The following is a 27318-nucleotide window of genomic DNA, read 5'->3' as shown; positions in this document are numbered from 1 at the left end:
CAATGTTGGATTTTGAGGTCATTTGAGGTTATTTTTCGAGGCTAGTGTCATTTTGGGGTGGCCACGTGCATTTAGAGTCGTTGCGGTCAAAAATTGGAATTTTGCCTCGAAGCGAAAAATAATATTATTTTATTCCCCAAACTTTGCAAAACTAATTTTCGAGGGCTTAAAAAGTGAATTTCGCTAGATCCGACACTATATTATGCCGGCTACGCCCATATGGAACCCGTATGTGCGAAAATTGAATTTCGCCGAGACCGGAAAATTACCATTTTGCCCCCCGAACCCGGTATTGGGAATTCCGAATTTTGGACAATTTTGGGCAATAATTGAGGACTAAAATAAGTGAAAAAGAAATTGGAATTATTGATTTACCACATTGCCCTTGAATTATTGGATAAGGATTAATGTGGGCCAAGTGTTCAAGGACATTTTGGGCATTTTGGAAATGTTGGTCCAACTAGTCAAACCTCTCTCTCTCTCCCATTCTTGTTCCCTGCCGGTCACTCCCCCCTCACGATCGCTTCTCTCTCTTTCTCTCTCTCTCTCTCACTCTCTTCATCTTCTTTTCCTTCCATCACCGCCTGCTGCTTTCTTTGTTCCGCCGTTTCAGCCACCGTTCCAGCCAGATTCTGTCTCGCTTTTTAGGTAAGTGACCTCCCAAATGTCGCCTAGGACCTCGGGTATTGTTAGGCTTGTTTAGGGCTCGGTTTAGGGTGAGTTTAATGGCTGGTTTGCTCGGTGGTGTGTGTTGGCTGATTTCCAGTTAGGTTGCTGCTGCGTCGCTGGTTTTGTTATTTTTACTGTGACTTCTGTGGCCCGAATTTGAGGAAGGTTTCTTCATGAAAGTTGTTCCCAACATCTTTAACTATAACATATTTTAATTTGGGAATTTTTTTAAATCATTTGATGCCATTCGGAAGTCTATCTTTGGACCGAAATAAAACTGCCCGATTTACTGTTCACCCGACCTTCGGGTCTGTTCGAATTTTTATAAATTTTTCCAGGCCTATTTTCAAAATACTTCCTTCACAAAAATTGTTGGGTACATTTGTGGTTATAACATATAAAAATTTCAAGGTTTTCCAAAATGATTTGGGTGCCGAATGAGTTGTATTTTGATGGCCTGAGGGGCTGTCCGAGCGAACCGGATTTCGTCTGAATTTGAGTGTCAAAACGAGGTGTTTACGGTTAGAATTGGGTTTCGAGTTCTTCATGGAAAATGTTCATAAAGATGTTTTGTACAACATATCCAAATTTCAGAATTTTTGGAATTTATTTACTATTTATTTCAAATGGATTTCTGTCACTGTGTAACTGCCCAGTTTGGACCCGATTTTGTTCACTCTCGGTTTTTCTCTCTCGGACTGATTAGGCGATGAAATTTTGAGGTTTAGGGAGCTTGGATTAGGGCTGTGATGTTGGGGTTTGATCGGAATTAATTGGTGCGATTAATTAATGGGATTGTGCCTTGAATGGAAATTTGTGCGTGGTTGTGTGATTGTGCTTGTTGGTTGGCTTGGAAATCGTTGTGGGCTGATTTGGTTTGTGCATTGGGCTGAATGTGGTGTGGTGGCGTGCCGTGTTTGTGTAGCCGTGAAGTGTGGTGATATGGTGATGTGAATGTGCATTGAATTCGCGTGCCAAGAGCGTGTGGTTAAGTGGTGCGTGTTCGTGTGACGAAATGCGAAATTATGGAATGTGTGTGAAGTGTGTATGTTTGGCGTGTGTTTGTGTGGTGGCGTGGTACGTGTGGAGAGTGTGGAACGAAGGTTTGGAAATGTGGGATTGGTTGGAAAGGATCCGTCCCGAGGCGTGTTCGCTTACGCGGGACAATGCCGTCCCGACGAGGTGACGATGCCCGCCCGACGAGGTGTCGATGCCCGACGTGGTCGAAGACCGTTGGCTTGATGTGTTTTACGCGGCACGGTAGAAGGAAAGTGTGTGTAGGATTCCGTCCCGAGGCGTGCCCGTTTACGCGGACGATGCCGTCCCCGACGAGGTGACGATGCCCGGCCCGACGGGGTGACGATGCCCGACGAGGTTAGAAGACCGTTGGCCTGATGCGTTTACGCGGCGCGGTAGTGGTGGAAAGGTTGAGAATGAGCAAGAATTGGCGGGACGAGTGAAATTAAGAAAGTGACGTGTCATGTGGTGTGAGTTGGGGTGCGAATGTGTTTGTATCGCGTGGTGTGATGCTCGATTATGGGGTAAAAACTGCTAGGCATGGTATGGGACGTGCCCAAGTGGTTTCTGTCTTATAATTAAGGCACGCGCACGTCTGTGATTCCTTGCTGTGATGTGTTGGCTGTGTTATTGTCTAACGTGCAGGAACGTGCGTGATGGATTCCATGGGTTGCATGTGATTGTTAGTTTGGCCGATCGTTGTGTGTTATGTGTATTTTCGTCTGGCGGTACGTGAGTGCCTACGTGGGGTTTGGGGTTGTACACTTATTGAGATTCGTCTCACGGTTGTATAACCGCCACTTTCACTCCGGCCCTAAACCCGGAAGTGCGCCATTTCTTTTTGGAAGTCCAGGCTTCTTTTGGTGCCCAAAGGAGTTGCGGGTGAGTGTCCCGAGGCTCGGACGAAGATTCGAAGGGCCTGAGAAGGGCGATCCTTAGTTTTTCCTTAAGGTTTTGGGGGTTGGGTAACGGGTAGACCCATAGGGAAGTTAAGTTAACCAGACTTTGATATTTTGTTGACGGTGATTTCGGATGCTAGTTTGTTAATTATGTCCGTAATATAATGTTTGTATATTTGGTGTTGTATGAATATGTGGTTGCTGGATTGTTATGTTGTTCTACCCCGTTGTCGTCATTATTTGTCCGGGGTTTTGTTATACGCTTCCGCATGTGGCTATGATGTTTGGGTTGGGTCGGCGACGTTCCTGGGACGTCGCAACAATTCGACCGGAGCAGGGGATGTCGTGAGCTCGTTGGGGTTCGGGGCGTGACAAACGACCTCCAAATCAGCCCTAACAACTCAGCCAACGACACCCTTAATTAGCCTCTAAATCCACTATAATTTTCACACTAAACTACCCCTAAACAAGTCCAATAATACCCAATGTACTAGGTAAGGTTTAGGGAGTCACTTACCTTGGTTTAGGCCCAAGGAAAACCGGCAAGGGGCCAAATGGCTCGGCCGGGGCAACGGTGGCTCGGCGCGAGCACGGGCAGAGAGGGCAAGCTGGCCGGCAAGGCTCGGCACAGCCCTCGGCCATGCCTAGGGCGCTCGACCACGGCAGGGGAGCGGCCGGCAAGCGGCCAAGTAGCTGGGCTGGCGATTGGGATGGCTCGACCACGGCCAGGGCAGCGGCCAAGCGAGCTCGACCACGGCTAGGGCGAGGACGCTTGGCACGGGCAAGGGCTCGGCCAAGGCAGCGGCGACGGGCAATCGAGACAGAGGCATGCGGTTGGGAGCAAGGGGTGGCGATGGCGAGCTTGGCGAGCGAGCGGCCGGCAAGCTAACGAGTGACTGGGGGTAAGGGCGGTGGTCGGACGGGTAAGGGAAGGCTAGGCGGTGGTGGCAAGCCCCAGGAGGAAGGCGGGTGGCGGCAGTGGGGTGCTTATGCGGCATGTATGACAATTTGAGCAACCGTGGCCCCAGGCCGTGGCGGTTGGATGAGCGGCGACGTTCGGTCGGTGAGCAATGAGAAGAAGGAACGCGGCGCGGCCTCGGGCGTGGTTCACGGCACCCATAAGAAGAAGGGAAGAAGAAGAAGAAGAAGAAGAAGAAGAAGAAGAAGAAAAAGAAGAAAAGGAAGAGAGAAAAGAGGGAAAGGGTGGGCTGACATGCAGTGGGGAGGGAGGAGACGTGAGCTGGGGGGGAAACGTGCGCGAAGAGGACGTGAGCGGGAAGAGGAGAGAGAGAGAAGTCAACAAAACACTCAAGTGCAAATCCAACGGCCCACAATTCAATCTTGATGGTGATCCAACGGTCCACGAAAATCCTAGATTTCAAATAAAGAAAAAGCTAAAAGACACAAAATAAAATACACTAAGAGGGAGGTCTACTGGTCAAAATCTGCACCCGATCCAAATTTCACTTTTCGATCATTCCGGGCAATCTCGACGTTGGCCACAATAATATCGACACCATCCAATTAAATTCGTCATGAAACTCCGAGAAATTTGACACCAAAGTTCGGGCTCTAAATAACGGCCAAATTCGATCGAATGCGATTCTAGCGAAATCTCAAATTTAAAATAACCCGAGAGTGATCAGTTCTGGGCGAGATTTAACTATAAGCGCACTGACGAAATACACATTTTATAAATCCCAAAAATGGGTCGAAATTCGGAATGTCACACTACCCAAGGAGAATGTTGAGATTTGTCTCCTTGACTCTCTCTGTTCCTTCATAAACAAGCTTGAGATGATCCTAAATTTACTTTGCAGTTTTGAGATTGCAATTCGTTTATATTCAACACTTGCTAGACCATTATATGGCCATTCTGATCTTTGCATCCAGATGGATCCTTTTGAAAATTTCTTTGGCCAAGAGAGGTAGAGCTTGAGGTCTGATTTGCTCTCTAATTCCTTCGGTAGAAGGTGTCTCATTTTGCCCTTTGGAAGTTTTTGGGGATTTTGTTTCGATTGAAATGTTTGGAATGATTCCATGTTCAACGATGTCCCATATATCCTGATCTATTCCCAAGATGAATGTCTTCATCTTGTTTTCCCAGACACTATATTCAGTTCCATTGAAATAAGGCGGTCTGTTGTTGTGACCCGACTCAGCGTTACTAGCCATCAAGAATCGTTAGCTCGGAAGTAAAATAACACTTCAAAGAAAAATGAGCACTAGGCTCCGATACCAATTGTTACGGCTAGTCCTATCACCTAGAGGGGGAAGAATAGGTGATTTTACCAAATTAGATGATTTAAACATGCGGAATGAATATAGTCGATGTCAACAACTCGTATGATCAATATCAGATGGATGCGTATGACAAACTTGTATATAAGTTGTCGTCAGATGATTGCGTCTGATGACTAAGATGATGTTTTGACGAACTCGTTTGATAGATATGTATGCAGTATAATGTCAGCAATAATAAATGAAAGTTTAGGGATAGAGAATATTGCACACAGATCTTTATAGTGATTTGGCATTATTAAGCTTATGTCCACTCTCCACACTGGCAGCTTATTGGCTGTGTTTCACTATTGAATCACCAAAAGATTATAAGAGTAGTGCTTCTCAGATAATAAACTACACTATCACATACACTCTTCACTCAAGTAATTTTCTTTCTGAAGTCACAACGTCGAATACAGTAATCACAAGTGTGTAAGATCAAAGCTGTATTCAAACTTTGGAATTCTCGATTTTGGTTGTACGACATTTGCACTCCTTTTATACTCCTCTATGTCCAATCTATCCGTTGGACAGTCTTTAGAGGATTGATCCCCAAATCAACCCGTTGAAGAATCCTCCCAAAAGAATATGCATAGCCGTTAGAAGAAGAACCATTATCTCCAGGTGATTTGATCGCCCATACAATCAAATCAAGGTTTCCATAAGTGTAGTTCTTCGTATTTAAGGAACGATCTTGTGATTGCCTATTAGGATATCTTGATATATCAATTCGATTGTCCTGCATAAACTTGCCAAAAATAACACTTATTGAATCTGACGAGGAATTATGAGTCTGATGACAAAGTCCTTTCATCGACTAAGTCTGATGACTCAGTATTTACCTACATCAAATAACTTAAGTGTAATTGTGGTCAGAAAAGGATTGTTTTGTCTTTCTTCAAAATTAATTTGGGATTTTCCTCAACAATCACCAGTAGTCAAACTGACAAGAAGAGGTCCATGAATTTTTTGTCATTGAAAATGGACACAAGAGATGAAGTTTCAGCTGAGAATTAACCACTTTGATGCTCTCTGCCACGAAACAAGGCGAAATAGAGGAAGTGCATGGCAGCGATGAAACTTCATAACGAGGGCCACAACCACTAGACGAAGTTCAACGGCAAAAGTCGGAAGGGGGGTGAGAGTCACCTTAGTTTGATGGGGGCACGATGGCAGGTGGTGTAGGGTTCCTCATGTGCTAAAAACGCAGCGGAATTTATAAACCGAAACCCTAGACAGAATCTATGCGTATATTGAAATCTAAATAGAAGTTCGACACGTACCTTTTTGCAAATCGAAGGTAAATTGACAATCGATTGTGTCTGGATTAGCACCCCAAGTGTTGCGCCTCTACCGGTATCCACACACACGAACGGAAGTCTCCAACGATCCAAGTGCTAGCTAAAGATCTAGGACTTTTTTTTCCTGATCGCTTTTGATCTTCGAGACTCTCTCAAAGATCTCTGAACAGAGAACGTTTCTCTTCGTATTCTCTTGGAGGCGTTTTTTCTCACTTAGGGTTTTTCGTCACCCACACGCTATATATATAAATATAGCCTCATTATCTACGCGAATTAAAAGAAGTGGGGTCGGGCGATTTGGGCCCGCCAAACTGTCCACCATCAATCGTACGTTTAATCGTTATCTCATAACTTGCACGACCGCATAAATAAGTTGAATAGGAGAATAAATTAAAATCAACTTCTTATTTTAAGTAGATCCCGGCGCACAGAAAATATTAACTCAGTTCGCTATTGTGTGCGACCTTGTAAGTTCACTAAATATTAGCAGTGTGCTCAAAACCTTTTTTGGCCCACAAGTCATAAGCGGTCTCTAGCAAGACATTATGACTACCTAAGTATAGTAAAGGTTGGTTTTCCAACACAACCTAATCTACAACTAATATTAGAATATCAATCTTGATTGATTCCTAGGGCAAAACCACTAACAGGTGGTGCAACGGAGACCAATGAAGTTCAACAGCGAAAGTCAACGAGGTGCGACGGAAGCACTGCGCAAGAGGATTCAGGAGAGCAATCGACAGCGACAGTGAGGGAGGACTGTCAAAGGGAGAGGTGCAACGGTGAACAAGGGTTGAACATGACGAATGGAAGGGCATCATTTTTTGTCGAGCCGTGTTGTTTTGGGATTATTGGTGCGACGTCGTTTTTGTTGACCCATTAAATAGCGTCGTTTTGGGACTATGGTGCCACGTTCGATGATACGGCAGCGTTTTGCAAGTCTACATGGATGGGATTTTTTAAATATAATGCCAACTCATATAAAAAATATAATTAAAAAAGCCACGTCTTAATTTTGACCGGAATTTCTCGCCTTCAGCATTTAAGTGATCATTTTTTCTCTGATTTGAAACTTAAGTAATCCGGCGAAAACTTTTGGTACTAAAAATGAGCGCCGTACATAACTTTTGGGACTTTTAGTGTTTTTCTCCCACAATTTTCTAGTATAGAAAGTTGATGACGCCAGAGAGGTGTTTCGTTGGAGAGTTGGAATCTGAAAGCACCGACTATTTATGCGTATAGTTTTTGTTGCTTAGAAAGCAACTTGGAACGTATTCTCACCTTAATAAACTTGCATTAGAGGCAATCGCTCCGTTTATTTTGCCAAGCATTGATCAGGAATAATTCAGCATCTGCAATTTCTTCCTCCATTAATTCTTCTCAACATGAAATTTGTCTTAAGATGTCTGGATTTACCAAATAGTTTTATTGAGGAGGACACTTTTCCGATTGAGGAACATTGGCAGGATACGTTTTCTTCCTACAGACATTTTTTGCTTTGCTGAGCTACTGCTGTCTGGTCTTTCATTTGGAATATGCAGCTTTCATCAGACTGGGACAGACATTTCTCACGAACATAATGAGCTCTAAACACAATTCAACGAAAATTTAACTATTCTGTCCTAGCTACTAACTTCTGCTTTTGCGAAGAACCTAAACCTTACCATTTCCATATAACAGGTCAGTTTTGTGTCAGTTATCTGAACTTGTTTAATCACCATATGGAACTATGCATAAGAGCAACTAAAACAAGGGCTTAATCAATTAGGAATTGAAGAGTTCCTGTCCAAAAGTTGCATTTAATTATGATTATTCAACAAATCGAATGCCAAATGTTGATGTCTTCCGCTTTATCGAAGACAGAAGGCAATGCAAATGGAGGTCCACTGCACATCCCTCACAGGAAGACAAACACTTGGCAACAAGTCTCTATAGCAAAATAGGGGCACCATTGCAATTGGTGGGGGGCTTTATAATCCTCTGAAGCACCTCTATCCTCGATTTCTGGATTTTGCGGCTACACATATCGACTTGCTTTCCCAGTCCTTCAACCTCCTTCATGATTACTCTCAGCTTATTCTTGATGTCTGCTATTCCGAGCTTTACTTCTTCTGCTCCCTCCTCAATCGGAAAATCAGCTTTCTGCAAGAGGCCATTGATCTGTACCTCCAAGGGGTCAATCATATTCTGATTTTGTCCAGGTCCTTGAGAGCACGAAAGGAACCGGCCTGTAGAGCTTTCAGTTGTAAGAAATTATTCATGTAAATCATGGTGACTTCTCTCACAGAGTTTCTTGCATTTTGGACTCCTAGACATTGTTCGCATCATTGTAGCTACTTAAAAATCAAGCCAGCCTCACGATGTTCATTATGTTAATTGCCAGAATTTCTAGGGAAAACTATGGATGCTGACTTGGTTTGACTAAATTACGGGGATGATCACTGTAATTACAAAAAGGGAGGAAAAAGGTTTGTAGTACTCACTTGCATTGAGGTGATCACCTCCTCCTGACCTTTCAATGCATTTTCATAATTCTTCCAAAGGGAGTCAATCCACTTGCCAATCGCATCCATGGGGATGGCGGTTGCAGCCACTAGGGCAGCAACGACTGGCGGAGCAGCCACCACAGCAGTCATGACCGAAAAGATCAGAATGGCTGCGAAAGTTGCAACCAGTATCATGCTTGAGATTTTCTTCCACATCTGTATGCTCTTGAGCTTCTTCTCAATCTTATTCTTCTTGATTCGCAACTTCTTGAGCATGGACCTCTTTTTGCTTGTAAATCGTCGGAAAGATCTCGAAGAACTCCTTGGGGAAAGGGTCTCTGGTCTCCTTGAATTTTGTCAGTTCCTCCAAGATCATCGAGTAACTAAATTTATCCAAGGTATCTGCATCAGTTTCATGTGAAACAGAAAAAGCATGCATATTCGTCACCAACTTAACCTTATAATGTTAGGATATCAAATTTTAGAAATCAACTCGATATCATTGGCATGTTAGGATATGAAGTTGAATGCAAATGCATAGAGAAAATAGGGGAGATTGAATGACTTAGCCAATAATTGAAAATAGTGGCTAGCAAGAACCAATATACTAGGATACGTGTGCTCGAAATGAAGTTCCTTGAGAACTGAGATACATGTACCTGTAACGCCCCTCCCCATCTCCTTCTTCGAAGCAATGAAGTGCAGCGATAATTGGCAAATGGGCATCGCGCGCATGCTTCAAGCAATTCTCAAGGGCAGCACAGAAATCGAGGGTGCGCAAGCTATCTTTGAAGTAGTCCTCAACAAGCTCGAACAGCTCTTGATTTCTCCAGATGTCTTTCTTGCTATCCAAGATGACTTCGACAACTTCCTGGTTCATCTCCAAGAGGCACTCGGTTATCTCTTTCAGAGAATCCAGTGAGAGAGCTCGGACATCAACCCCGGAAGCAAGAGTGCTGAGGACTTGGTTTGTCCGTGCTTGGAGGTTTGCATCGAAGGTTCGCAAATCCGGGTCAGACTCGCACGCTATTCGGTACGAGCTGATGAGTTCCTTTGGGTACGGGACTTTGGGTATTGAATTAGCGTTTGTTGATGTGGGAACCGCTGGAGGGTTTCTTCTGGTGTTGGAGTTTGCCATTGACCTTCAGGTGAGATCGTGAGGTTTAAGAAAAGGAAAAAATGAAGCAGTCACAGAAGTTTATGTCCCTTAGAAATTTCAGAGCATGCAAAAAGGAAATTGAAAGGAAGAGCATGGGAAGGAATTCCGAACTTTGTCAGAAGACGGTGGTCGCATGTCCCAAAAGTTAAACTATTACAACAGCAATAACCAGTACAGGCCCATAACAGGCAATCATATAAAGACTCAAAACCAGAACATTAAACTCTAATTCGAGAACCAAGTCTATCTATGTTGATGAACATAACCAATAATGCATTATCACAATGCATAGTTTACGTGTCACGTGTGCTGTTGAGGACAAGAATTAGATAATTTTGATGAGATTCACTCCCTTCTCACATGGATAAGAGACACATTTTATGCAAGAAAATGTCATACGAGTATGATTTGATTCTGGGCTTGCTCCATTGGTTCAATAAGAAAAAAGAACATACTTTCACTAAATGACTTGAGTAATAAGATTAACAAAGTCCATGTCCTATACTTAAGTAGCTAAAACGACGCGAAATTCACATTTTTTTTTGTTTAGGAGCAATTACTTAGCGGTAATAAAAAAAGGGTCCACGAAAAAATTAAAAGTTTTATCTTGATCTTTTTGAGAAATAGAGAAAAATCATAACGAATTTTTCGAAGTTCAATGAAAAAAAGAGTTCATCGATTGAGAAATCCAGACAATAAAAAAAATAAGACGACTTAAGAGATTTAGTACACCTTTTCTTTTTTCTATCATAAATATGGAAAAATATATTTTCCTATCCAATTTTTTGGATTCGATAGCACTTTAACAAAAAGAAGGGAACTTTCACGCAAAGCACGTTGCTAAAACGAGGTGAAACTAATCTTCATAATTGAGGAAAATGTCATACAAAAAAATCCCAAAAGTTATTATCATCATGTAATTAAGAAGATAGCCATTTCTCACAAAATTACCATTTGGAATGCTCATCCAACCTTAAGAACAATTCAATTCTCACTTCGCAAACTGATATGCGCATCCACCGAGCACCATACTCCGATAACCAAGCCAGCTAAATGTAATCTCAGATGGAAAAATGAATCGAATGAAATCTATATGATGTTTAATATGAATGTTCATAATCGTAGGGTAGCACATAACAAACAGCAGCCGAGCATAAGGGTCCGCCTCTTGTAACAGCCCGAATTTCGACGTAATTCCGGGATCAATAAAATTGACAATATTTCGCATTTCATTTTAGTAAGTCTCGCCCAGAGCTGATCACTCTCGGGATACTAACCAATGGAGTATGGTTAACTAGGAAACGGTACGTGGACCAGGGACTCGACAGTGAACGGGACACCGATCTCGAGATACGATGAGTGAATATTTTGGGCCAACGTGGGCTGATCTTAGGAAAGGTGATGGATTTGGTTTGGCCAAGGCCAACGATATACAATCGGATCGCAGGTGATTCTGCAAGACCGAAAGTGCACGTGGCCAACCAGTCCTGAACCTGAACCGAACGATCGTGACCTTTGGAACTAATGATAATTTCTCATTCTCTCAATGATCGGGACCGTCGTAATTCGAATAACCCTAGGTCGATACACGTATGTCCTAAACAGCCGCTCGTTAGCCAGAGACCCTGAAATTGAAACTCGAGCGAGTTTTGATCACGACATTGGGCCCGGATTTCGATGTCAATTTTCGAAGGCTTAAGAGACTATTTTTGGGAATCTGACGTCATATTATGCTGGCCACACACGTTTGGAGTTAGTACGAGTAAAAAATGGAATTTCGGTCAGGGGGTGAAAAATTACGATTTTGCCCCTCGGGACCCCAGCGTTGCTTTTCGAGGCCAAATGAGGTTATTTTTCGAGGCCGGCGCCATTTTTTGGTGGCCACGCATACCAGGAGTCGTTATGGCCAAAAATTGGAATTTCGACAAAAATTGGAAAAATAATATTATTTTATTCCCGGAACTTCGCAGTCGATTTTCGAGGGTTTAGAAAGTGAATTTCGCGATTCCAACGCCACATTATGTTGGCCATGCTCATAGAGGGTTGGTACGTGCGAAAATTGGAATTTCGCCCCGGGACCGGAAAAATGACGGTTTTGCCCCTGGGCCGTTTTCAGTTCCGAATTATTTTGGGAAAATTTCAGGATATTTATGGAGGGTTATCAGCTCAATTATTGGCCCTATTGACCCTTTTGCCCCTCATTTTTGGATAAGATTAAATTAGAACCGTTAGATTAGGGGTATTTTGGTCAAAACCGTCGGATTTGCGACACGTGTCGCCCCTAGGCTGCCATGTTTGACCAGATAAGACTCTCTCTCTCTCTCCTCCCACCCTCACTCACGGCCAGAACACCCCCAGCAGCCCCTCTTCAGTTTTCTCCCCCATTTTTCTCTCTATTCCTCTCTTGTTTGGCTCGCCGAAGCTCGTCGCTGGCCACCGGAGCACCGCCGCCGACCACCGTGCCCCGCCGTGGACCACCTCAGCCCCCTCAGCCTCAGCCTTACCCTGGCCGACCCTTTCTCTCTCCCTTTCTCTCTCTTTCTCCCTCTTTTTCTCTTTCCCGTCCGGCAAAAAAGGCCGCCGGAGCTTCGCCGGAGCTCGGATCGCTGTTCCGTCACCACCCAGCTGTCCAGCATCGCCGTACGACGCCGGCCGTACCTGTCCGTACGGAGTACTGTAGCAGTCCGTACGGAAGTACTGTTCATCCGTCCCCGTACGGGTCACTGTTCACGCCCGTCGCCGGGAATTCCGCCGCCGGTTTCACTGTTCACCAGTGATCGGCCGCCGTTCCCCGTCGTCGTGACCTCGGATTAAGTGAGTAAAATTCCTAAACCCGGATTAGACCGTTAGTGCGTTTTTCTCGGATCTGGTTTAGGTATTATCGGTACATTTTGGATTGGCTTAGATAGTATCAGTGTGTATTTCGGATCGGATTGAGGACTGATTAGTGGAAATAAAATCCGAGGAATTTAGTGGGATTGTTATGGACAATTATTGAGCCCGGATTGAGGAAATAGCGGCTGTCCATGTTTTTGAGGAATGTACCGGATTATAATGGACAGCAAGAATTATTAGCCGAATGGCGGGATTACCCGAATGATTGGCTATTGATTGATTGGTGATCAATTGTGTTTAATTGCGAAATGCTATATTGCGTGCTTGTGTGGCTGAATCGTGCGGAGTGTGATTGGCCAATTGATGGCTTGAATTGTGTATTTGGAATTGGGCCGCACGGTATTAATAGGCCAAGTAAGCACGTGGCTTGTGAATTAGGCACTGTGGAATGACTTTGATTGAACTGTGTGCCTGTGCCTATGTTATGTGGATGCTCATGTTGCATTTTGTGGCACGCATTATGAATGCCGAGAATGAGGCTTGTGATGAAATTGTGTGAGACTGTGTGTCTGTCATGAGCATGTGATCACCTAAAATACCCTGATGCGTGTTACGCGGGGTTCAGATAATAATGGGTTGTGTGATCACCTAAGGGCCTTCGGGTCGTGACCTTCGGGTCGATGCCGTCCTCATGCACTTTGAAGCAGGACGATGCCTGGTACGTCCGGAAGACGACCATCCTCATGCACTTTGAAGCGTGCTACGTTCGTAAGGAGATCGAGTGCGCCTCATGCACTTTGAAGGTGCTAGAGACACTTGGTCAGATCGGTTGCTGCGCCTCATGCACTTTGAAGCAGGCTAGACGCACCGGGCCGTGAATATTGTCGACTCGAGTCGTAATGAATAATAAATTGGGCGATTGCCAGTGTGCCAGGGTGGGCCAGTGGGCCGGAAAATGCACGTGACATGTCCACGACATTTGCATGCATGAACATGCATGGACTGGCATGCGAAAGTGTGAGAATCGGTGCATGAGCATGTGATTGGCGTACGTGTGATAATGTGTGCCACGTATGTGCCGTGATTGTTATATATATATTGAATTGTCTAACCTACAGGATCAGAGAATCATTGATTGTTGTTGGGTTATGATTTCTAAGTATTTGTTTCCGGTCAGGAGATTGCATGCTAGCCTAACCTAGGTTTAGGGGTTGAACTCGCTGAGATTCGTCTCACGGTTGTGTAAACCGAAACTTTTCAGACCCCCAGCCGTAGGATGCCGAGGACATCACCTCTTTTTGGGATACCGCATTTTATCCAGCGGTCGTCAAGCATGCACCCCGGTGGAGACAAAGCAGAAATGAGAAGTGGCTGTTTGGTTATTCCCAGCTGTTGGTGTTTCCTTTTTGGTTGTAGTGAACGCTGTAAAAAGAGTTTTAAAATAGTAATATAAATATGTACATATTTTTTGCGTTGATCGTTATTTATTGCTTGGCTATCCTTGACTCGTATTTTATTATTGTCAGGGTTTGTTTATTTCTTCCGCTTGTGCTTGATCTCTGTTGGGCGTTGGGTCGGCGACATTTCCTGGGACGTCGCAGTTTGTCAACCGAGGTAGGGATGTTGCGTGCCATGGGGTACGGGGCGTGACACCTCTTGCCTATGTATTAGGTGATTTTCTAGTGCTTAGATCATGAAGATGCCCCAAAAGAAATCATTTCTAGGGTCTCCGACAGTCATCCTATCGAAATGGGCTAATACACACTTTTTCAAGCACAACAAGGGAGTTCTATGAGTTATAATCTAGTGTGGTCATGAATTTTTGAAAATTCATGAGGGCCTTCTCATATACCTAGCCTGCATGATAATCAACAGAAAGTTAAGACACCACAATCTCTACAAGATCTAAAATCATAACAGGAATACAATCCAACAAGCAAGATTGCTAACTCTTTTTGCACCATTGAATATAAGTTGGAGTTTTCCTTACCTAGTTGAGCTGCTTCTTGTAATTGACTGCTACGGGGACAGAAGATGGAAAAGAGAGAAAGGGAGAGGGCAAGATAGTTTGTTGAATGTTGTGGAGATGACGCACCCTTTCATGTGAGTTTTATAGATTTTCATATTCAAGGATAAACATGATCCCAACTATATAGATTGCGTGCGAAGGAAGCTAAATATTGGGCATAGTTACCGAGAATGCTCATGCAGTTACCGAGAATGCTTATGCCAGATCAGCATTTTCTATTCTCGAGAAGATACCGAGAAGCTAGGTTTAGAGACAAGCTGTCGACACCCAAGCTGTTCCGTGTTACATTTGTACAGAGATTTGTAATGCAGATTACTTGATCAGGCAGACATATTGATATTTCCGTAGTTATCACATGATAAAAAGCCTAGATATAATGCGGATTACCCCTTTAGTTGTTGGATGCTTGCCAGTATAAAACCTTGACAACCGATTTTCCTTTTGTGTTAACTGAATTGTGTTAGACATAGAATATGTTGACTTGTATTATACCTCCTTTTATTTTTCCTAGAGAGATTACTTCTTACATCTTCTAGGTAATTATGCTGTGCATCTTGTATTTTCCCGAAATTAGAACTTCGCATGTCATATCTTATCAAAAGGAAAAAATTATGTTTATGAAAGAACATGCTTTTTCCTTAGTTTTAGTTGCTTTCCTCTTTCTCTCTTGTTGCCAGTACTAGGGGTGTGCATGGTCCGGGTGGGCGGTTCCCACCCCGGAACCGTGGACCGCCCGCTACAGGACCGGTTCCAAAAATTAGAACCGAGAACCGCCCGTCGGTTCCATGGACCCGCCCGAGAACCGGACCGCCGGTCCGGTCCGGTTCTTGGGCGGGTCCATGGAACCGGTCTCAACAAGTTTTCCTAGACAAATAAAAAAAAAATCTGTGGACCAACATCGGATCAACAGAACAAAAGAAAAAGAACATAATTTTTCATACAATTCCTACACTATGATCGATTATATTAATCACATCATCCATAAATCAAGTGGGTACCCATTAATTATTGGGAAAAATGACCAAGGTATCCCAACTACACAAGAGCTTCAGACATGATAACAAATTTTCTTCTTCTTTTTTAATTTTTTTTGGTCAGATTTTTTTAATTAAAAATTAAATTAAATAAAATATATTATTATTATATTACCGGTCCGGTCTAGGTGGGCGGTTCCACACAGGGGAACCGAGAACCGGCCCAAACAGTACCGGTTCCCTTGGGAACCACTGGTTCCGGTCCGGTTCCGAGCGGTCCGGGCGGGTCCCGGTTCTTTTGCACACCCCTAGCCAGTACCTGTGGTTTTTGCTTTAGGGGTTCAAGTTAGTGATGAGACTCTGTAGCTCCTCCAGCAAGGGCATTTATGGCGAGATGTGAACTCCGTCGAGCAGTGGCGGCGGATTGATAGGGTGATGATGATGCGTGTGGTTGCGCGCGATGGTGGATCGTCTGGTGTGGTGGTGCTCTGCCCACTAAAGACACTGAATTCTAGACCATGAAGTGAGCGGTTGATAAAAAGGGACAAGTGCTAGACATTTCACATGGAGAAAAAATGATTCGATTAAGGGAGAGAGAGAGAGTAAAATAATGTAAAAATGGAAAAACACACGAGCAAAATCATCATGGGAAACTATATTCTTTTGAAAAGCTAATTATACGTTTGAGTGATTAAAAGGATGATGTTCAATGCCATATGTCCAGGCAGCAACTTCAATGTTGCCACACAGAATAATCTTTTTCTTTATGTTGGGTCAAGGAGATTTTTCCCCCGTTTTGTTGCTATTTGATTGTTCTCATGATAGACTACTACGTGTAATTAATATCATCCTAGTAAACTTGGATGAAGTGATAGATGAAATCAATGTGAAATGGCTGGGATCATATGTGAGCAATAAAGAAAGCAGCGTCATCTAAATGTGAATTAACGAAGGCTCAAAAAGAAAATTACCTCCATTTTTTCAATAGACCAATTAATCTCAACAAGTGTTACGAAAATGTGATGCGCCATTTATGTTTTATAGAGAATATGGAGGCGGAAAGAAACTAGCCCTCCTTGATCATTCTCTCTCGACTTTCATGTCCGAGCAATTAGCTTCGTAAAAGAGGATAACCACTGTTGGTTAGGACGTTGGAGGATTTTCAATATAGGAACTAGAGTTCACCTATTGAATCCCACTACCTATATGTAAGCTATTAGTTATTAATAATAAAATTGCCACATTTTTAATGTCAAAGGTCACCCCCACACTCTCTGTCTCTGTCTCTACCTGTTTTTCTTCACGTAAAACAAGCCAGAGACAGTGAGTACTGAGTTCTAAGCAACAAAGCAACGGAGGGATGGCTGTGGAAAGCATAGCTCAGAGGAGGATTCAGTCTCTATATCATCATCTTTCACAACAAGCTTATGATGCGATCTCCCTTTTTCACCTGGTTAGTATGCTCTCTCTCTCTCTCTCTCTCTCTCTCTCTCTCTCTCTCTCTCTCTCTCTCTCTCTCTCTCTCTCTCTCTCTCTCTCTCTCTCTCTCTCTCTCTCTCTCTCTCTCTCTCCGCATGTATGGTTTTGTTTCATGGACAGAAAATGGTCGATGTAATTGGTGCTCAGTAATATCGTGAATTTTTTTGTTTCTAGTGTTGATGATGAAGACTATACTGAGAGCAGAGCAATTAAGCCTTAAAGATGGTAGAGAAGCTGTGATAATCGGCGATATGGTGTTGGACATTCATGCCCTACCCCTCTCTCCTCCTGCTCCTGGAACCTTAATCCCTAGCAAAGTAAGTTTATTTTTCTTCTGTTTGTTCATTCTCATTCGGTTTGATAAAATCTTTTGTGGGCTGTTTACCTTGCTTGTGATGCGAGCTTAAGAAATGAAATCTGTTGATGCTGCTAAAAAATGCCAAATTGTGCATCACATTTTTGTGCTCTTAGTCAACATTTCAATTGAAAGAGAGGGGATTTTTCTAATTTGGTCCATTTGAGGCAATTTTCGAAGTTCTAGGAGTAATCCAACAAGTGTTAGTCTCTGTAATTTGGGTTGACATCCATCTCTGTGAATAACTTGGAGAACCTAGCCCAAAATATTAGGAGAGTATCATGTGAAAATAATGCAGGAATGCAGGATAGACACGACTAGTCATGTAGAATGAGAGAGGTTGAATTGCAAAAACATTAATAGTTTCATGTGAAGCATCAATGGAGAACATTTGAAGATGTCTCTCTTTAGCCAGAAAGTTACTGAGCAACAAGACTCAAATTTGATCAAGGATGATGTACAAGAAGATGATCAACCTTGTACCTTGGCTGCAGGGAGGGCTAAATGGCAAATTAAGCCTTCCCAGAGATATGGCTTCGCTGATTGGGTAGCATATGCTCTTATAATTGCTAAAGATGTTGGTATTGAAGAACCTTTACATTCTATGAAGCTACTATTTGTTCTAAATCTGAGAAGTGGCTTGTTGCGATGAATGAAGAGATGTAGTCTCTTCATAAGAACCAAACTTGGGATCTTGTCAAATTGCCTAAGGGTAAAAGAGCTGTTGGATGCAAGTGGGTCTTCAAAAGAAAGGAGGGAATCCCAGGGTTTGAAGATGAAGATTCAAAGCACGTTTGGTAGCGAAGGGTTTTAGTTAGAAGGAGGGGATCAACTCCAATGAAACGTTCTCTCCAGTTGTGTAACATAATTCCATTCGCGTGTTGCTCACGTTAGTTGCCCTTTTATGATCTAGAACTTGAGCAACTTGATGTCAATGCCCCATTTCTGCATGGCGAGCCCAAGGAGACAATCTCTATGTTTCAACCAGATGGATTCGCTATTAAGGGTAAAACATATCACATTTGCTGGTTCAAACACTCTTTGTATGGTCTCAAACAATCTACACGGCAATGGTGCAAGAGGTTTGATAGATTTATGTTGAGTCATGGCCACTTGCGGAGTGCGCATGATAACTGTGTGTACTATAAGAGATTATGTGATACTTTATTGTTGTTGTATGTGGACAACATGCTTCTTGCAGCGAAGAACATGTTAGATACAATGGTTGAAGATACAACTTAGCAAGGAGTTTGAGATGTAATGATCTTAGAGGTGCCAGGAAGATTCTAGGTATGGAGATTCGTAAAGACAGACAGTTTGGGAAGTTATATCTTTCGCAGAAGAGGTATATTGAGAAAGTGTTGGAGTGTTTTGGAATGAAGAATGCCAAATCCTATAATACTCCTTTGACGTTCCATTTTTGGCTTTCGGCTTCTTTGTTGCCAAAAACCAAAGAAGAGGAAGATGAGATGTCTCGAGTTTTATATTATAGTGTTGTAGGTAATCTTATGTATGTTATGGTTTGCACTTATCCAAACATTTCCTCGGCAGTTAGTGTTGTGAGCAGGTATATGGCACATCAGGGTAATTCTCACTAGAAAGCCATGAAATGGATTTTTTGGTACATCCGGGGTACCTTAGATGTGGGTTTTTTACAGGATATATTCGGTTGTTTGCTTTGTTGATTTTGGCTTTGCAGGTGATCTCGATAAAAAGGAGATCTTTAACTTGTTATGTTTTATTCTTAGTGGTTTTGCTGTTAGTTGGAGAGCAATCTTGCAGGACACAATTGTTTTGTCTACCACCGAAGCAGAGTACATGGCAGCGATGAAAGAGGCAAAGGAAGCTCTTTGGTTGAAGCATGCGGTTACAGAACTTGGGATGAAGCAAGAGGGAGCATCTGTTATCTTTTGTGATAACCAAAGTGCAATCCAATTGACCAAGAATGTAATGTATCACAAGAGAACAAAACATATCGACATCCGGTATCACTTTGTGTGTGAAGAGGTTGCTAAGGGTACGGTTATGGTGAATAAAGTATCTACGGCAGATAATTTGGAAAATATGTTGACTAAACTAGTTCCTTTAACCAAGTACGAGCATTGCTCGAACTTGATTGGCGTTTTTATCATTTCAGTTGCTTAGGCGGAGGTGGTGGCATTTAATCCCTTGTTTCCTACACAAAGTACGCTCACGTAAGCTTAGAAGTGTGTCTTGTCGATTCTGCCATTGTGAGGGGTAGCCTTGTATGGTCACTCTTGGTGGTGAGAGCAAGAGGTCTTGTGGCATTTGGCATAATTCTCTTCTGGAGATTTAAAGTCAAAGTGGATATTTATTGAGTTTTGACTTTCAAATTGGTGACAAGGGCATTTTGGACTATGCACATTTGTTTTAGGGGTTTTTGAAGAGGGACTATAAAAGGGATTTATTGCCAAACATATCTCCAACTCTACTCTCCACATTCTCTCCATTCTTTATTCTTCCTTTCTTTTTGTTAGATCTTTAGATTTTGTGACTCACCAAGTAGCTTTTTGACTTTTTGGATTGTACTCTTGTACTTATTGCTGAAGATAATGAAACCTCACTCTCTCCTCATGTGGTTTTTTCTGTCTTGAGTTTTCAGATATATTTTGTCTTTTGTGGTTTTGATTTTACTTTTGTCCTTTTGCTAATTGTGCTTCGATTTATGCATCTTTTGATGTTGTTCCGCAACACGTCTTAGCATGTTTTTTTATAAATTTGAAAACAAGGGAGTCGGGACTTACTTTGAAAGCACGAGAATTTTGGTAACTAAATAGATAGAAAAAAAAATTGAAAACAAAAGATATGCGAGAACCTGACTCAACTTGAGAGAATTTCAAGAGCAAAAGGGAGAGATGCATGTGTTCATTCGAATTGGTTCATAGTTAATCTCACTTTACTAGTAGATGGCAAGTTCATCAAAGCAAGGTTCATCATTATTGCTTTTGCGTCTATGTCAAGTTCGGATTTAATGCGAACTCGACAGTTTATTAATCATATCTGTAACGTCCTCTCACCTCGGGGTTATTAATACAATGTTCTAGGCTCGTTGCCATCTCATTTCTTTTATCTAATTAATAAGCACATGCGAAAACATGTACAAACAAACTCCCAAACAAAATAATAGTTGGAAATCAGGGAAAACACAATAGACAAAACACACTATTGCCATATTACATAAACATATTTCACAAGCCCTTTTCTACGGGCCGTTCCACGTACAAACCATATCTGGTTACATCAGAAGCGAAGGCCGGGGTTAATCTTAACTCCTCTACGTCAACTTCCATCTTGACAAGTACACCAAAATGAATCGGGGACGCGGAGCTCATCCTAAAAACATGAAAAACAACTGGAATGAGTTGAAAACTCAATGAGTAAATTCACTAATACTCATGCAGGATGATGCCTCGCCGTCGTACTAACACATACAATTATTGTCCCCGCCTTATGTCGATGGCAAATCAATAGCAAAGACTTTGACCTTGCCCTTGCTATGTTTACATGAAAGCTCACATTTATCCGATCACATAAAAATATACAAGAAAATTTACACGTGAAGCCTCGCAACCAATCGGCATGCAAAAATACCTAAAATATTCACACGTGAATTCATTTATTTTACAATCAAAATCCATCGGGGCATGGCATCGCCTCCTCAATATGTGGGTGACGAGTCCTCCGGGATCCTTTTGGCATCCGGAAACCTTCGACTTATCAATAAACACACAGATCGGCACACATATAAAATTCATTTATCGTCATCATAGCTCAACCAGGACATCTCGGCTCAATCGAGACATCCAGCTTCATGCTAGGCATCCTAGCTCAACCAAGGCATCCCGGCTCAACCAAGGCATCCTCGGGCTAGCTTACCGAGGCATCCGGGTTCAACCCAAGCATCCTAGCTCAACCAGGGTATCCCGGCTCAACTGAGGCATCGTCGCCAACGCTATGTGACGACGGTCTTCTTCTTTCATTTAGTGATCACACATCATGGATCGCACAAGCCGGTTTATTATCCTCTATCTTAACCCACGCACATAAAGTCCTAGTTGCTATGTACACATGAAAAGCTCACAAGCTCATAAATCAACAAGCATGGTTAAGAACATCAATATATCACACAAATTACCGCATCCAAGTGTCATGCAACCGTGCACAAGAACAAAACCGTTTCAAGCAACAACAACCTCCCAAGCCGCGTTCCAACCACGTAACACACTGCCCTATCCAAACGTTAGGGAATTCACTCACCTGCAAACAGAAGACAATGTCTACAGGGGTCAAACGGGCTTTTGATGTAATTTGAGAGATTTTCCTTTAGATTCACAAGGTATATTATCAAACCTAATTATTTTTAGGGGAAAAGATAGTTTTTTTAAACAATCATCTGTTGATTGTGACTGGAATTCGGGTATGCCAGCCTGATTTTAATCAGAATCAATAAATTTTGAGGACGTCCCCAGTTGAGATCGTTTTGGAGGTCTGTGAGGGACTGGAATTGGCCATTAGGATTTTGCCAAATGTCGTCTTCACTTTTCATATTGAGAATTTGCAAGTAAACTGTATGTATTTGAGGTACCAAGGTATGAGAATGTTCTTCTTTCTATTTGCTCCGCCTTGATATAGTGAATGTCTGTTCGTGCTTCTCGACCAAAAAAAAAAATGTCTGTTCGTCCTTCATGCATGGTTATACGCCACTTGCTGAGGCAGGCAAATTCTTTGTCGTCTCTTTATTTATCGGTTTTCTTATTGAGGTTTCTGTGTCTTCCAATGATTTTGCTAACATCATCCTTTGCCCTATGTGTCAGGGAATCGCTTATTGGAGCATTGGAGATCTACTGGGTGTCCTATTGAAGGTTAACATGCTCAGTTTAACTGCTTATCTGACATGCCTAGTAAAATCTGCTAAGGGCATGTTTGGTAACTTGTCAAATAGTAAAAATTTATATTCTTTTGTTCCCAAAATCAGTTTGCGAACAGAAATCCTTTTGTTAAATTTTTTGTGCCCAGGCACACTTTTGCAAAAAATTATTTCCAGAATCAGTTTTGGAACAGAATCAAGAAGCAAAAAAAAGTAGCTTCTTGATTCTGGAACAATTTTTCCATTTCTGATTCTTCTTGGTTTTCTTCTTTTTTCTTGGTTTGTTCTTCTTCTTCTTTCCGACCTACCGCCCGCCTACTGCCGCCACCGCCGGCCATAGGCCAGGGCCAGCGAGGGCGTCGCGGCCCTCACCTGTGGCCAGCGAGGGTCCCCCTCGCCGCTTGGACGAGCGCGGCTTGCGGCCGTGACGGCGAGGCCTCGCCCAGCCATGGCGAGGCGAGGCTCGACCTCGCCCAAATCTGGCGACGGCGAGGTCGGCCTCGCCAGATCTGGGCGAGGTCGAGTCTCACCCAGCCAAGGCGAGGCTGACCTTGCCGGCCCTGGCCTGTGGCCGGTCGTTGGTGCCGGTGACTGGCCATGGCCAAGGAAGAAAAGGAAAAAAAAGAAAAAAAGGGAAAAAAAAAAGGAAGAAATTTTGTGTAGTTACCAAACGCATTTATGTTTTTTTCTATTCTAAGAATAGAAATTTTGGGCAGTTACCAAACGCCTTCAAATGTTAAGGAATTATTCCCGGGCACGGAATCAAAAAGAATAATTTCTGAGCAGAATCTGTTTCCGGGCACAGAATAGTTGCCATGCGCAGCCTAAATAGATCGTAGTGATGGAACTTTGGTAAATTTAGCTTTACAGCCAGCTAAGTACACTGCTCAAATTTATCCTTCTAATCACTCTTATTTACTTTGTCATAATAAGTACTAGGTACTCTCCTATTTTTTTGGCTTCAAATAAGTTATATGTGCTTCTCGTTCTTAAACTCAGCAATTTCAAGGCAGGTATCCTTCAAACCCAAGATATTACAACTGCTGTGGTCTGCTGTGTACTTGATCCAAATGGTGAGGGCTGCCGGTGTTGCAAGCTTTGAGTCAATTGTAAGTTAATTTTGCTATAAAAAAAAATATCAGGATGAGCGGGCATACTTGTGTTATCTCTAAGATGCATAAATGCACTCACTGATGACCTTCAGGAGAAATTTCTCACTGCTGAGTGGATTCAACAATTTAGATACAAGATATCTTCTGCTCCAGTAGTCATGGTTGATGCTAACCTGAACGATTGTGCTCTTGAAGCTTCTTGTCAGTGTAATTCTAAACATACGGCGTGGTTTGATTTTTCATCTGGCTTGATCAAATGATCTACTCTGAGTCAATAGAAAGCTCTTCAGAATTAACTTGGTTTTTCTTTAAATTTTGTTTGCAGTGGCTGCGGGAGATAACATTCCTCTGTGGTTTGAACCAGTATCAGTTGCCAAATCCAAAAAAATTGCTCCTCTTGTGAAGTATGTGAGTGCTTCGCCTTGTGATGGGCATTTACTTTCTTTTGTGCTATTTTCTCTGTGCTGAGTAAACTTGTTTAAGTCTGAAGTTGATACACAATCGGATAGGCTCAATAATACATTTTATGGAAGTCACGACATAATGTCTTTCAATCTCAAATTTCTGACTCGATTGCTAATGGAGTAGTTGATTAGCATCATCCTTAGCACCTGACTGACGGAGAGCAAAAAGAAAAATATTCTGATGAGAAAAGTTTAGTGCTTCAAATTGATTTACTCAGACCATTAGTTATGTACGCTCGAAAATGAATAAAGCAGTTGTTTTCAACATATTTCATAGAATTGCTTACCATCCGTATGGGTATGGAGGAAAATGGTGAAGTCGTTGTTTAGGTTGGAGAATCTGCATGTAGCATATCAAAACAAAATTTAGTGGCTTTGCATAGACTTTCGTTAATAATGTATGTCAAATTCATAGCCTGGTGATAATATTTCCAGTAGTCAGGATGGCTGGTGATGTTATTCTTCCACTAGGATATTAATTTGCAGTCTAGATGAGTTGAAGGAAACTTTTCCATAGTGAATACACTTAAGTGTGATACACACATAATATTTTCTTAATTCAAAGAGGAAATTATAAACCATACATCACACACAATTGATTCATGTTTGTGATATTGTTAAACTTTGACAAGATCTCATTTTTGAGTAAAAATTGACCGCATCAAGTTCCTATCGATCAGGCAATGAAATAAAGTGTTACTGGTTTATATCGTTGGTTTCTTGGTTTTGGCATCCTTTTCAGTTATGAAAACAATATGGCATTAGGATAAACAAAATTCAGCTCACATGGGCATAGTTTAAGAGTGGCATTAAGCGGTTCCTAAATTCTGAAAGCTTCATATTGCAGATCTGCTACTGACAACATGGGCTCTTTGCAGGTAACTTATGTATCTCCAAATGAAGATGAGCTCTTTGCAATGGCAGATGCACTATTTCCTGGAAAGTTATATTGTTCGAGCGAAAGTTATAAGAGCGAAAAGAACTGTCCTCCAGAATCGCTCATCAAAATGCTAAAACCCGCAATAATTCTTTTGCTCGAGAAGGGCGTAAAAATTGTAGTTGTAACCATAGGCGCACAAGGAGTATTTCTATGCTCTAAAGAGGGGTCTATTTTGACGAGAACTGTTGTGGAGAAACCCAAACACTTGGTGTAAGTTCAGAACTGCACAGACTGATCTCACCTAATTGCCTTTCACATAAGTTTCATGATGCCAGACAGATCGAGGGAACCTCTCATCTCTTTGCTTTGCATCTTCCTGGCCTTCCTGCATCTGTTAAGAAGCTTACTGGGGCTGGCGATTGTTTGGTGGGTGCTACACTTGCATCAATATGTGAAGGTTTGAACATTATACAAGCCATCTCAGTTGGTATTGCAGCAGCAAAAGCCACTGTCAAGGCAGATTCGAACGTACCCTTGACGTTTGATCTAATTGGAGTTGCAGGTATGAATATTCTTTCAATAGAGACAGCAGGGAATTTATGCATTCTTGGATATTATATCAGTTTGGTTTGATTCTACTTCTTTTGCTGTGTTAATTTTAATAATTTCAGTAGAGTGGGTATAAAACAAATTGGTGTAATGGAAACGAGTGCGACTCATCAAGGAAAGCAATCGCGCAACATGTAGAGGCTGGTTCTGAACATGATATCTTCTTTCAATAGGAACAAGCTAATGAATGTGCTGAGAATGCTATAGAGGTGCATTTTGCACTATATTGCCTATTCCAGACACGAACAGAATAAATCAAAAAGACTTTCGTTAGTTTAATCTTGATGCTGGATTCCTAGTCTTTTTGAAATGGATGTGAAGTAATACTATGTAATGAGGCCAGGAATGATTGTGCCTACCCTTCCTCGGCAGATGATGCTCGGTTGGTTTACTCGGCTGCGAAGGTTGTTTATGATGGACCACTGTGAACTGCTGCCAGCTTCAAGATGATGACAATCGTCAAGTAACTGGTGCAGAATTGGACTCAGAGACTGCTCTTTGCCGTTTGACTTCTTTTGCTTTTGGACTTTTCGTTTGGTACATTGGTGGTGTAGAATATATACTCTACAAGTAGAGTTGAGATACTGACACATGTACAGTGTTCAGTTTCTGTTACTGCATCAGTTCCATTAGTAGATGAATCCTTCCAATCAAGATGTGTCCATAAAACATTTTACAGTTCCAATAAATTCTCTACTCATTTGAATTTCTTCTTCCAGCAGGACAAATGCCTTGATTGAGTACATTTAGTTGAGAACCGGGGTCTCAGAGTTATCTGTATGTTTCATCCAGTGTGATGTTTTGGTTGCTATGGCACGCTTACTCCTGCCCTACAGATTCGGATGCCTGCAAATATCTCCTTGCGTTTTTATTTTACCTCCGATTTGTGAGGCTCGCCATCTAAGTTCCAACTCGAATGGTGAATGATATTTCCCATTATCATAATTGAAGTAACGAGACTCTCAATCTCTTAGATAAAGTAGACCAAACTCATCTCGGGTTAGGTACATTGCGTTGATATACATCGATGGTGTGTGCCAACAGATCATGCTCTATTGTTCACAATTGATTATAATATTTGGTCGGTAGCTTTATTGAAAAATATACATGGCAATGCAAGAGGCAACTTGTTATTTATCAAATAAAACATTGTTCAAGTGATTTTTTATATTTAGTTAATATATATTTTCCACGTATCATATCATGATGTGGCAAAATCAAAGGAAAACAAAACTAAGTATTGGAAAAAGGAAAATGAATCGGTTGGCAAAACGGCAACCATAGCCAATTTGAAGATTCTCATAGGTTTGTAGAAGCTGTGGAAAATAAAGAACCCACCCAAAATACAGATGCGGCAGCTTCTACAGAAGCAAAGAAGCCAAAAAGAGGAACAGGTCACTGACTCTGCACCTATCCGCAAAGATTGGGAGTTCAAATCGAATCATTCAAAGGAGCAAATCCTCGGAGATGTCTTAGAAGGAATCGAGACTAGATCATCCTCCAGAACTCCACGACGTTCCCATCCGATATAGAACCAAAGGATTTGGAGGAAGCACTGTGGGATGGAAATTGAATTGAAGTATGCAAGAAGAGCTATATCGATTCAAAGAAAACGAAGTAGGGGAACTTGTATAACGGCCGGAGAATCATCCAGTTATAGATTAAAAAACAGGGGTACCGAAATGAAATCGATGGCATAGATTATGATGCAATTTAAACTTTTGAGTCAAGAACATTTGCTAAAGTATACGAGCCTGCCCTAGAATTTATTTCCCCCCAAAGTTCACACTCCTCTGGAAGATAAAAGCTTAATCATGCATATACGAGGTCATGAAGCTATAAGCTTTCATATTTTTCCATTGATTAAAACAACTAGATG

At 42.1% G+C, this 27318-nt stretch overlaps 2 pseudogenes; one reads left to right on the top strand and one right to left on the bottom strand.

Annotated features, from left to right (window-relative positions):
* Window positions 1–8098: 8098 nt before the first annotated feature.
* On the bottom strand, window positions 8099–9724 carry LOC115666489 (UPF0496 protein At4g34320-like; annotated as a pseudogene).
* A 9054-nt stretch (window positions 9725–18778) lies between these two features.
* LOC115667887 (pseudouridine kinase-like) lies at window positions 18779–26128 on the top strand (annotated as a pseudogene).
* The last annotated feature ends 1190 nt before the right edge of the window (window positions 26129–27318 follow it).

The sequence above is a fragment of the Syzygium oleosum genome, unplaced genomic scaffold (assembly GCF_021117445.2).
Source record: "Syzygium oleosum isolate NSW1041296 unplaced genomic scaffold, Sole_v2.1 Sole_v2.02, whole genome shotgun sequence".
Lineage (NCBI taxonomy): Eukaryota > Viridiplantae > Streptophyta > Magnoliopsida > Myrtales > Myrtaceae > Syzygium > Syzygium oleosum.
Note: the sequence above shows the minus strand (reverse complement) of the source record. Positions and strands in the feature narration are given on the sequence as shown.